At 36.1% G+C, this 13,389-nt stretch overlaps 1 long non-coding RNA gene across 1 annotated transcript; it reads left to right on the top strand.

The window, feature by feature from the left end:
- Nucleotides 1–4,220: 4,220 nt before the first annotated feature.
- LOC118481115 lies at nucleotides 4,221–12,675 on the top strand. The gene is made up of 3 exons (XR_004864433.1): nucleotides 4,221–4,375; nucleotides 4,550–4,592; nucleotides 12,515–12,675. It is a non-coding gene; the product is annotated as an uncharacterized LOC118481115 (long non-coding RNA).
- Nucleotides 12,676–13,389: the final 714 nt, after the last annotated feature.

The raw sequence follows: 13,389 nt of genomic DNA, 5'->3' as shown, positions 1-13,389 counted from the left end.
TTCTTTGCATCATTCGCTTCTCTATTCTTGCATTCCCTCTTGAAATGACCTTTCTCCCTGCATTTAAAACAAGTAACTTTAGATTTATCAAAACCTAAAGTAGAAACATGTGCATCAAGAAAGTCATTTCTCCCGGCAATCAGTTTGAACTTCTCTGCTCTTCTTAAGACACTAGCTAGACACCATTTGATGTCCATGAGCTCCATCTCTTCAGCGTCTATCTGATCGAAATCCTCCTTTGTAAGCATAGGATTTTCGATCCTCCCTGCAACTAAACCTTCATAAGATAGCAGTACAGAACCAAGTAGAGCCATGTGATCTTTCGCAACCTCTTCAGAAAAGCTTTGACCATCTGGAAGATTCAATGCAATGTTGCATTGTATCACACAACCATTACCACTTTTCGTGCTCTGAGAATGAAAGCTTGATGTTGTATCTTTTGGATTGACACTTGGGTATGAAGAGAACCCACTGCTTTTGTTTGTACTCTGATCAACCTTTTCAGATGAATCTCCAGCACTAAATGTAGTTTGTATCTTCGGGCTTCTTTCAGCTTCTGGAACACTGCCTTTGTAGTACATCTTCGCATCTTGTTGACCACTTGGATTATTCATCCTTGCAATCTTTTGCTGTTCCAGACCTTGACCCTCAATCTTCTCAATAAACTGAGAAATCGTCAAACCATCAAAAACCACAATGTTCTTCAAGATCATCAAGTAAGTACCCCACTCCTTTTGCGGTAAAGCATCAGCTAACTTGTCTACCCACTCTTCACCATCTTTGGTTATGCTCAGCATCGACATGGATCGAACCAAGTGGCAATACCGTTCAATAAGCTTCTTTGTATCTTCCCCAGGCAAACTTGTGAATAGATCAAATTCTTTCTTGAGCAGTGCCTTTTTACTCTTAATCATATTTTCACTACCCTCAAACTTGACTTTAAGAGCATCCCAGATTGATTTTGAGGTCTTGTCATGTTGTAGCAGCACAAAGATGTCTTCTTTGATGGCTTGCTGAAGTAAACTAATCATCATTTTTTCAGCTTTATACATGTCTCGTTCTTGAACAGTAAACTCAGATATTGCTTTCTCAACTTGCAAATCAGTACGTAGTAAGACATACTTCTTCAAAATGCACTCCCAAGATCTAAGATGGTTAGCTTGAACCCAGTTTTTGAATCTGTCTTTCCAACCATAGTACTCTTCTATGCTCATTAGCTTTGGGGGTTTTTGTAACGTTCCGGTTTCGTTTTCCAGATTCATGTTCTGAGCAATGGAAGCCGGAGTAGTCAAGGATGTGGCGAACGCGTTGTAGAATTCTTCACTCATGATTTCTCAAGCGAAATAACCCAATATAGTTCAAGCGAAATACTAAACTACCCTTTTCAAGCGAAATCTCTCAACCTGTACTTTCAAGCGGAATACCCGATTTGCAGGTTGGAGCGGAATCAGCAGGATTTTTGAAGCGGAACCAACACTTTGGAGCGGAACCTCAAATAACCTTCAAGCGGAATCTGATTGCAGCTAACTCACTGATTTCGCTTGACCCTTTTCAAGCGGAATCTCACGTTTGAAGCGGAATCAGGTACTTTCGAGCGGAATCAATCAAACAATATCACAGTTTCGAGCGGAATCAGTAGGTGCTCGTCCAGGCGGAATCACAAAAATGGTCCATATCAGTCACTTTTAAATCGAATTTTACTATGAAACTTTCAAGGGTTTGTTACTATGTATTTTTACACAATCTGTGAATAATTGAACCGATTTTGACCGTGAAATCTTGCTGGAATGATGAAAGAAGGTGTAGAAGAAAGAAAATTCAATGAAATCCAGCTGTAAACTGCAGAATTTCACCTTAGTAGTCCTATGCATAGTCAGTACTATAGCCCCAATCATGGCTACTAATAAAATTATCCTCCTCCTGTGCTCTAATACCAGTTGTAGGATCGTGTATCTGACCCGAACGAGTCGTTCAGAGAAGTTTTGATCATTTTCAGGTGCGGAAAACAAGAAACTGACTTAGAAACAGCTTAATCTTCACTTTAAACACTGATTAGATTGAAATAACAGCAATTACAATCAGTCTTCACACCGGCAGCACCTCGGTATGGAATTCAAGAACTTACACAACTAACTAGAGATTCCGCTCGGAACACCTATATATAGGGCACCTGATTTCGCTTGAACATGCTCAAGCGGAATCAGTCCTTCAAGCGAAATCACCACAAACAATCTCAAGCGGAATCTGATCTTTTGATTTCGCTTGAAATGGTCTGGTTCCATTTCAAGCGGAATCAGCCTTAATAACTCTAAACTTTTTCTATTTCCTCGTATAACGTGCCCTGATCTAACCTATCTAGACTAAGACTCGATACAAGATGAAGTCGACAGATGCATGCACTAACAATACATATTCTAATACATGTATACTACTTAATTACCTGATATATTTAGAATCAATTTTAGAAACGTCAAACTTTGTATTAATTACGATAATACTTCTTTGAGTAAGTAATATAATATGTACTAAATTAAGAGTTAAGTTTTAATATTTTAAACCAATATGGTTCAACCCACTAGTTCAAAATGAAATTGTTCCCATGAGTCCATAAAATTTATATTTGATTAATTTATTTTCTTTAAATCTTTCATTGATCCATCCTTTAATTTCAAAATATTATGTCCAATAAATTTAATAGAAGTTTATTTCAATATATTACTTTTATAAAAGGGTAAATAAAGATAGGGAAATAAGCTTGATAATTGGTACCATTGGATATATATAAGTTAAAGATATTACTAAATAATTCAATATTATATATATATATATATATATATATATATATATATATATAGGGGAAGGATGTATAGAAAACCCACTTTAATTTAGAAAACCCGTGAAACTCAAAGCTCCCGCTGTTTTTTTTTTTTTTTTGAAAACATTTATACATGTTATATACATGTTTTTAAGGGTTTTGGGAAAAAATCAAAAAAAGCGCCGAGTCGATATTTTTAAAAAAAATAAACAAGTTTTGGTGTAACACATGTTCCATTCATCTGACATATTTGTAACATGTGTTACACTAAAACTTGTTTATTTTTTTTAAATATCTACTCGGCGCTTTTTTGATTTTTTTTTTTTTTTTTTGCCCAAAACCCTTAAAAACATGTATATAACATGTGTAAATTTTTTCAAAAAAAAAACATCGGGAGCTTTGAGTTTCCCGGGTTTTCTAAATTAAAGTGGGTTTTCTATACATCCTTCCCCTATATATATATATATATATATATATATATATATATATATATATATATATATATATATATGTATTATGTAAGTTTTGATATTAACAAGAGATTTGAAATTTTATGTTTCTAAATATATACATAGAATTTCTTGCTAGTATACACAATATAATAATCAAATATCTTTTAGAGATAAACATAAGAGAAAATATCATGGGCGATTCATATGAAGCCATATAAAAATAAATCATGAAACCTGTTATGTTTAAAAAAAAAACCATAAAACATTCCGTGCGGAATCTAATGTTATATAAACATGAATAGAATAACTATAAGCGTACTCATCACATGGAACCTAGCCATAACATCAATGGAAATAATGATATTTTGTCAAAACTCCATTTTCCAAACAAAAAAAGACCATAACCATAATGATACCTCTGCTTAAACAAAAGAGTTAGGATATTGATATTATTTAGACTTGAACCTAAGAAAAATACCTTAGTATAAGCTTCGAGATAAGCTAATTACTTGTGTAGATAAGGTATGATGGATATTGGTATGCCGTGAGGATGATTACTAGAACAGTGCCAGTATAATAAATAAGCAATAACACTTGGCCACTGTTATTTCTTGTTTATTGATACTACTCGGTTCTAGAATATGATCCATCATGAGAATACTAAATTCCTTGTTTCTTGATGCAAGCCATAATAAATAATGCACTTTTTCATGATTTGAGAAAATCCTATTTAAGGGAATTACAATGATAATTACCTCTCCGGCAAGACTGGGTATGGTGTAGTAGACTCTCCAGCTTGTCCGGGTGAGATAGGGGTACCTCTCCGGCAAGACCGGGTGAGATGAGGTATATGTTATGATAATGGAATTCCCTAAATAGTACCACTGACCTAATGTCTGACTTGTTCTTTTTGAAAATACGAATCTGTTAAATACATTAACCTTATATGGTCTACGCGGGCGCGACAAGGTCCAAGATCAGCACTATAAATAGAAAGCTTCGGCCGTTCATTTGAATTCGCTCACAATCACTTTTCTCTCAAATTTCTATAGGGTAGTCACTATTCTCGGGCATAATACCCCCCTAATTAGCGAAGCTCTGCCTCGTTGTAAGTATCATAACCCCTGGATACGTATTAGATACTCTGCCCGATTGATCTAGGGTTCCGCAACGGCTGTCGTGGTTATGCCCGACGTAGTCGTTCGAATGCCGTATCGGGGAGGGATTACTAATGTTAAAATGGGTTATTATACTAACACGTGTGCATTGTTTATTTAATTAGATTATAACCATGAAGTCACAAAGGAAAGCCCTATAATAGCAATGTGAGTAATCCTTCTTTTTGTGTAAACCTTTTTGTGAGTTTATCCGCTTTTTGTAAACCTTTTATTAACTGTTTTTACAAAACCTCACTTAATTAATTATATATTAAGCAGTTATTGAGTATTTGTAAGAATATAATTATCATGAGTATGTTAGGGTTTTGTATACAAAATTTGTTACCACCTGGTCAAGGAGTAACATTTCCACAAGTTGAGTATGATAGTACCATGGATGTTAATTGGTATAACTTGGTGTTGGTGCACTTCATCTGTCAACTTCGTCTTGGATCGAGTCATAGGTTGTATTGTATAGATTAGGGCACAATTTACGAGAAAATAGGCGAGTGTATGTTGGTAGTGAGATAGTTTCGCTTATTTGGTCATTTGTAAAGGTTTCGCTTATATGGTCCATGGTAGTTCCGCTTATATGTGCACAAGAGGTTCCGCTCTTGTGGACATGTACGTATAAGCGGAACCTTCAACCCTATATAAACCAGATAAGCGAAATCATTTGTAACTTTGTCAAATTCCATACCGAGGTGCTGCCGGTGTGACGATTGAGCTGTAATCTTTGTCAAATCAATAAAACAGTAGATTAAGTGAAGAACAAGCTATTTCTACCTACGTTTCTTGTTATTCCGCACCTGAAACATAGAAGAACGCCTCTGAATGACTCGTTTGGGTCAATACACGATCCTACAAGTGGTATCAGAGCTCAGGAGGAGGAGTTCTGCAGAAATTAGCTGGATTTCATCATCGTTTCTTACTTCTACATCTTCTATTTTCAATTTAGAAAGTTGTACCGGTCAGAATTGGGTCAAAATAGCACAGAATGTATGTTATTGGACATTAATAAACCCTGGAAAGTTTCATGCCAAAATATGGACTAAAAGTGTACCAAATGACATTCGAACTTAGTTCCGCTTATTCATACAGTATATAGTTTCGCTTCAGTGACATCATACAGTTGAGTGATTTCGCTTATTTGAACAGCTAGTTCCGCTTGTGTGTCACAAAGATCAAAGGTTCCGCTCCAAATTGCGTGCTAGTTCCGCTTCTGTGTCATCTTAAGTGAGGTTTCGCTTGAAGGGTTCCGCTTATTGTTACATCAACAGTTCCGCTTCTAAGAACATTTGTAGTTCCGCTTATTTGAACTCTGAAGTTTCGCTTATTAGTGCATTAGTAGTTCGCTTCAGAGTACATCAACTAGTTTCGCTTTTTCGGATAACAACTAGTTTCGCTTTTGTGATCATTCTATTTTCGCTTATCTGTCACAGTTTTTGAAATATGTGTTAAAAAGTCATGGATACCGAGTTCTACAACGTGTTTGCAACACCGTCTAGTCCAGCTGCGATTGCTCAGGCCATGAACTTAGAGAACGAGACAGGAACCACCCAAAAGCCCTCGAAATTGATGAGTATAGAAGAATATTACGGGTGGAAAGATCGATTCGAGAACTGGGTTCAGGCAAATCATCTCAGGTCTTGGGAATGTATATTGAAGAAGTACGTGTTGCCTAGAACAGAGTTGCAAGTTCTTAAAGAGTTATCCGAGTTTACAGATCAAGAACGGGTTATGTATAAGGCTGAGAAGATGATGATCAGTTTACTGCAACAAGCGATCAAAGAAGACATCTTCATTTTGCTACAGCACTATAAAACTACAAAGTCAATTTGGGATGCACATAAAGTCAAATTCGAGGGTAGCGAGAATATGATAAAGAGCAAAAAGGCACTCCTTAAGAAAGAGTTTGATCTGTTCAGCAGTCTACCGGGTGAAGATGCAAAGAAGCTGATTGAGAGATACTGTCATCTTGTGCGATCAATGTCAATGTTGAGTATTACCAAAGATCGTGAAGAGTGGGTAGACAAGCTGGCTGATGCCCTACCACAGAAAGAGTGGGGAACATATCTGATGATTCTGAAACACATGGGTGTTTATGATGGGTTAACGATTTCTCAGTTTATCGAAAAGATTGAAAGTCAGGATCTGGAACAGCAAAAGATCACTAGGATGAATAGTCCAAGTGGTCAACAGGACGTAAAGATGTACTATAAAGGAAGTATTCCAGTTCCAGAATCTGAGAGAAGTCTGAAAATCCAAACTACATTCAGTGCTGGTGATTCAACAGAAAAAGCTGATCAGAGTTCAACCAAAAGCAGCAACGGATTTTCATCATTTCCAAGTGTCAATCCTAAAGAATCAAACACAAGCTTTCAGTCTCAGAGTACAAAAACAGGAAATGGATACGTGATTCAATGCAACATTGCTCTAAATCTTCCAGAAGGTCAAAGCTTCTCAGAAGACACTGCTAAAGACCACATGGCTCTACTTGGTTCTGTATTGTTATCTTATGAGGGACTAGTAGCTGGTCGGATCGGAAATCCTATGCTCACAAAGGAGGATTACGATCAGATAGACGCCGAAGAGATGGAATTAATGGATATCAAATGGTGTCTTGCTAGTGTTCTTAGACGTGCTGAAAAGTTCAAAACAATTACCGGGAGAAATGACTTTCTTGATGCTCATGTATCTACTTTAGGTTTTGATAAATCTAAAGTTACTTGTTTTCGATGCAGGGAAAAAGGCCATTTCAAACAGGAATGCAAGAACAGAGAAGCTAGTGGTGCTCAGAATCCGTTCGGAAAAGACGGCTACTACCGGAAAGCCATTTATCAGCAGGTTGGTCAATCACAAGATTCACAGACGGCTCATGGTAAAAAGATTGAGGATTCAAAGAGAGCATGTTTGGTGAACTTCAACTGGAGCAACTACATATCTCCTGATAGCAAAGCCTATTTAGTTGATCAAGATGATGAACAACTACCTGAAGGTTTCAGCTGGGATATGTTTGTTGATGAAAAAGGAGACTTCAAAGCTTTCATTGCAAAGATTGTCAGAGAACCAGATATGTTTGCTACTTGGATGAAGTCTATTGGTGAGAATGTGAAGAGTGAGGAAGAGGAGTATGTCATGTCTGATGAAAATTTAGAAAGTACTGATAAAGGTTCACAAATTTCAGATGAGGGTGAACAAAATGTTGCTAGTTCAGAAAAGGAAGTTGTATTTGATCAAACACCGTCAAATTCTAGTTTATCAGATGCTGATTCTGAAAAATCTGTACAGTTTGATCAGTCACTAGTTGATAGTAGCAGTGATGATGAGGAAGAGAAACATATAAATGTTGCAAAATCTCATCTTTCTCCTGAAAGTTTTCATTTCTATTTTGCAGATCGCTTGGAGAAACTGAAGGAGAAAAGAGCTGCTAAAGAACAACAAAAGAAATCTGAAGACGATGTTCAGAATATTGAAAGTGTTGTTGAGAAGGTTGCTGAAGATGAGAAAGTAATTGAAGCTGAGAAAGTGAAAGAAGAAGAAAAAGTGATAGAAGTGGTGAAAACAATCGAGGTTGAGAAGATTATTGAAGTCGTCAAGCCTTGCATGAAATGTTTGGAAGGTTGCAAGGAATGTGTAGCAAAAGATGACATCATTGCTGAGTATGAGAAGAAGAAGGAGCAGTTATTGTTCAACCTCAACTATGTGAAAGAATCTTATGATGTCTTGAACAAAATAGTAACTGGCCTCCAAAAGACAAACTCGGAGAGAGAACAAGCACTAACGATGATGAATGCTGTGATGATGACAAAGCAGAAAGCCATCAACTTTTACATCGAAGAAAGTGCTAAATGGAAGCAAGAGTTGGAGACGGCGAAAATCGAGAATGAGAGGATTAGACGTTTACTGCAAAGCTATTCTAGTTCTGATTATCTCATTGATCGTATTTACCCAACTGTTGCAGGAATGGAAGCTTTTCAAGACGAGAAGCCGAAGCAGAAGAAAGATTGTGGTAAGAAACCGACTGTTAGCTATAACAAGTGTCCACCTCCGATTTGGGAAGGGTATTCTCCTAGAAAACCAAACGAGGAGCAACTTGAAAAAGCAGTCAATATAAAGCTAAAAACCAACGCAACTGAAGTTTTACCAGATAACATTGATGTCATGTTTACCTCGTCCGATACTGATCATGAGTCTGAGTTAATCAAAAAGGTGGTCGATCAGGTGTTGGATACTGAGGAGGAATCTGAGTCAAAGTCTGAGTCTGGAGGATCAAATTCGTCAGTCAACAGTCCAAAGTCGTCGGTCAAACGGTCTTACAGTAAAGAATTTTTGTTATTGAAAGCAAATTTGGATGATGAAACATTTGAAGTTGCATACACTTTAAATGATTCGGACAAATTATACTATGACAAAGAATTTCCAATAAGAAGTGTTCGTTTCGACTTGATCAAAAAGGTTTTCAAATTGACAGAAATTAATATTTCTGAAATAAAAGATTTAGATCTTTCTGATAAACCTAAAAAGTACACTTCAAGAGTTCAACAACGTCTAAACAAGAAAAAGGGTTACAATTCTGGTTCTGGTTTTCAAAAGAAACCTAACCAAAATCGTAGCTATAAAAAGAAAGGTTTAGGACTTATTCCACCAGAAAATCATAAAAATGATAAAAATTCTAAAACAAAAACAAAACTTGTGTCAGGTGGAAGCTCAGAAGAGGAACAGAAGAGAGCATTCTGGAGACAGTCAAATCAAGAGTTTCTTGCTGAAAGAAAGAAGAATGGAACTGAAGTGTTTTATCAAAGAGAGACTCGAACCTGTTACAAGTGCAATGAAGCTGGTCACATTGCATGGAATTGTTCGAAAACTGCCAAAGAAAAACAGGGAGTTTCTAAGAAACTAAAAGAAAAAGTTGTTGATGTTGAACCACCAACCAATAAACTTAAAATTTTTGAAAACTCAACATATGAGGTTGGTGAATGTTCGAAGAGGAATTTGTATGAAAAGAAAGGAAAAGACAACCAAATGTGGGTTGTTAAGAAAGTTGATGTGAATGTCGGCGATGAATCTGGTTCCACAAAGCCAGAAGAGCCACATGTTGAAGAGAAAATTTCAGTGAATGATGATGATTTTCTATCACTGAAATTTGAAGAAGTTAAAAAGAAAGTTGGGAATGTTGAAATCTCGAATCAATTTTACAATAAGAAAACTAAATTTGATGTCAAGAAAACATTTAATGGAAGTGTAAAGAAAATTTTTGGTAAAATGTTGAATGGGAAAGCAAAGGGGGTAAAAGATTTCTATGCAACTAAGAAGGCAACTTACAATCCCACTATGCAAGAATTGAAAGCCATCAAGTCTGAAAAGACTTGGATGGAAGTCTGCTTTCCATGATAGTCGAAGGACTATGCCGGAGATCCCAAGTTTATATCGTGGATCATGAATCGGCATCATTCATGTTTTGATGATTGTATATGAAAATTTTTTATAAGTGTTTGAATGTTTACAGGTTGAATGACTACGCCGGAGCTTCCAGGTTGGTAAGTGCGAAGCAGGAATCGGTACTTTGATGGATAAAATGTAGATGATTCATTCCTACAAGTGGTATTTGTTGGTTATACTTTTAAGAGATGATGTTTACAAGTGGTACAGAGGTTTTTAGACTGCAAATGGTAAATCAGGGACATTAAGTTGTACTTGATTTACTATACATTTGAGTTTGATAAAACTGACAAGATGATGATCCATATCCCCGTACTTAAACAAGTGGTAAACTTACAAGTGGTAAAAACAAACTCATTTTCCGGAAAAATCATTTTGATTAAAACAAACTTAAGTGTTTTGAAATCTAAATGAGAAAATGGTTTGTGAAAGGGGGAGTTCAGATTGTTTATGCCTAAGTGAATGGCGATTTGATGCGATTCAATGTCAGTTGTCGTGTTTCTGTACAGTTTGTTTTGAATTTTCTTCAAGTGGGTCAAGAATTTTCTTTAATATGTTTGCATTTTAGGGGGAGTAGAAAATTTCAGAAAATCCAAAAACATTAAAAATTTGAAAAAGCCAAAAACATGATAAAATTTAAAAATGAGTTTCGTTGTAAAAAGAGGAAATGATAGTAAATCAGTAGGCTGTCACAACATGCTAAAGAAATATAAAGATAAAATGTGATAAACAATCTCACTGAGGATGTGCCAGTAGGTTTTTACACACCTAGTAAATTATGACGAGATATAAACTAAATTTCAAACTTACTTGTTCTGTGGGTTAACACAAACTTGGATATATAGGTAACCCCTGATATCTTGTTTGAAAGGTCCCTTATTCTGAGATACTAGGTCTTTATGCTCAGTGATATCTGGGGCATTATCCCGGGACTTCTGTTGTATGGAAATACTGACCTAGTCCCCGGATAATGCTTTTCGCAAAAAGCTTGAAACATAGCTTCGCCCTCAGCATGCTGATGAAACAATAAAATTGATAGTCGCTGTTGTTGAAATTCTAAAAGATCCTCTAAAGGGGACACACCGAAAAGTCGAAGCCGTCATCTCTCTGCGTATACGGAAGTATCGACCTGAGCTCTCACGGCCCTCGCATCTAACCCCTGAACAGATATCATCTGTGGTATACTCACCTGTAAGACTGAATATTGGGATTTGGATACGGGAGTAGATTCAAGTAGTGAGACACACGAATAAGCTAGTATCTAAGACATTAATATCGTATCTCGGATCAATTGAACTTTGTGTGAAAATTTCAATGGATCGATATACTGACAATCTAGGTGAATTGTTTAGAACTAAAAATGTAATCAAGCTTAACGGTGTTAGTGACATGTCTCATAAACTGATATGATCCTCTTACACGAACTCACAAAAATATGTTTGTAAATATTTCATTTCTACATTCTCGTGCTTTTACAGGTGGTGTCAATTATTTCTTTTAGAAAAATCCAAAAAGATTTTGCATGTGTTTTAGCATAATCTTTTGAAAAGACCAAAAAGATTTTTGACAACTGATGTAGGAAATCTGATTTTCAAAATTCCTAGTGCTAAACATGATGACATTGTTGTGAGGAAGAGTGTGCTTTAAATGTCAAAATTTTTTTAATCAACAAGTGGTTCATCATAGAGAAAGTAATGTGAGGAAGAGTTAGTGTTGATGCTTTCAAATTGTTATTTTTAGAAAATTTATGTCTGGGTTAGAATGTGCAGGAATAACCAGGTTTCGATATTGGATCTGAAGATAGAATGCCAGGTCTCAATTCCTGAAGACCTCTGATTGAAGAAAGCCAAGTTTCGATCCTGGGAATTAATCTTGATTCTGTGAAGGCCAGATAACGATCCTGAAGATGTTACTGAAGAACAAAGGAATGCCAGTAAATCGAGAGGCGGAGTCTGTAAACAGAGAGAAAGAAAAGCCCAAAGACTGATCAAGATTGAAGATGTGAAGACACAGCATTGTCGTGACTCGATGGACGACTCTGTCAACATCTGAGGGGGAGTCTGTTGGTACACTTCATCTGTCAACTTCATCTTGGATCGAGTCATATGTTGTATTGTATAGATTAGGGCACAATTTACGAGAAAATAGGCGAGTGTATGTTGGTAGTGAGATAGTTTCACTTATTTGGTCATTTGTAAAGGTTTCGCTTATATGGTCCATGGTAGTTCCGCTTATATGTGCACAAGAGGTTCCGCTCTTGTGCACATGTACGTATAAGCGGAACCTTCAACCCTATATAAACCAGATAAGCGAAATCATTTGTAACTTTGTCAAATTCCATACCGAGGTGCTGCCGGTGTGACGATTGAGCTGTAATCTTTGTCAAATCAATAAAACAGTAGATTAAGTGAAGAACAAGCTATTTCTACCTACGTTTCTTGTTATTCCGCACCTGAAACATAGAAGAACGCCTCTGAACGACTCGTTTGGGTGAATACACGATCCTACACTTGGAAACAAATGTAATTGCGAGACCGCCCTCAATATTGTACAATGGTTTTTATTAAACTTGATTAAACTGGGATTCACTCACCAGTATTTCCTGCTGATAAAATGTTTTAAACAAGTGTTTTAAACAAGTGTTTCAGGTAACTTAGTGTGAAGCCAATAAAAGCCAGCTGGAGAGCACTGAAGGCTTAGAAAAGTGGCAATAAAAGTTACCTAATTAAAAAGGAGAATTGTTTTCAATAATTGGGATTATTCCCTATAAATGTATCAAAATGAAAAATCGGGTTTTGTCCCACTTATGAATATAGGAAAATTGGTTTTTAATAAACCAACCTTTGTCTCGTTGGTAAATAATAATCTTACCTACGTAATTGGTATACAATAATCCTAACTATCAACATGTTGGTACTCAATGAACTTCCGTTAATTTTTTTTAACTGAAGTTAATTTTAAGTTTTATTTATTACACAAAAAGTCCTCGTACTTGTATTTTACTAGTTTTAACTATTTTATAAAACAAAAAAACCTTAAGGGACTGTAATTTACTAGTTTTAAAATAGTTAAAACTAGTAAATTACAACTACAGGGACTGTTTGTGTAATAAATAAAACTTAAAAACTAACTTCAGTTAAAAAAATTAACGGAAGTTCATTGAGTACCAACATGTTGATAGGTTGGATTATTGTATACCAATTACGTAGGTAAGATTATTATTTACCAACGGGACAAAGGTTGGTTTATTAAAAACCAATTTTCCATAAATATATTAACTTGGGTTTTATCCCATTCCTTTAATATAAATATTTTGGTGTTTAACTTTGATAACATATTTCCTGACTACGGTTCTGATGAAATTTTTCCGCTGCCAAATTAATAAACACCGATACCATCTGACTGGCTCACGGCTCCTGTTCCTTGGGTGGATCAGGGGTTGTGACAGCACGGCCCCGTGGTTAGAGCCTGTTTCCTTGTTTTTACCTGGGAGATGTTGCCGAGGAGTCGGGCATGTCACGTT

The sequence above is a fragment of the Helianthus annuus genome, chromosome 8, assembly GCF_002127325.2.
Source record: "Helianthus annuus cultivar XRQ/B chromosome 8, HanXRQr2.0-SUNRISE, whole genome shotgun sequence".
NCBI lineage: Eukaryota > Viridiplantae > Streptophyta > Magnoliopsida > Asterales > Asteraceae > Helianthus > Helianthus annuus.
This window is presented reverse-complemented; position numbering and strand designations above follow the sequence as displayed.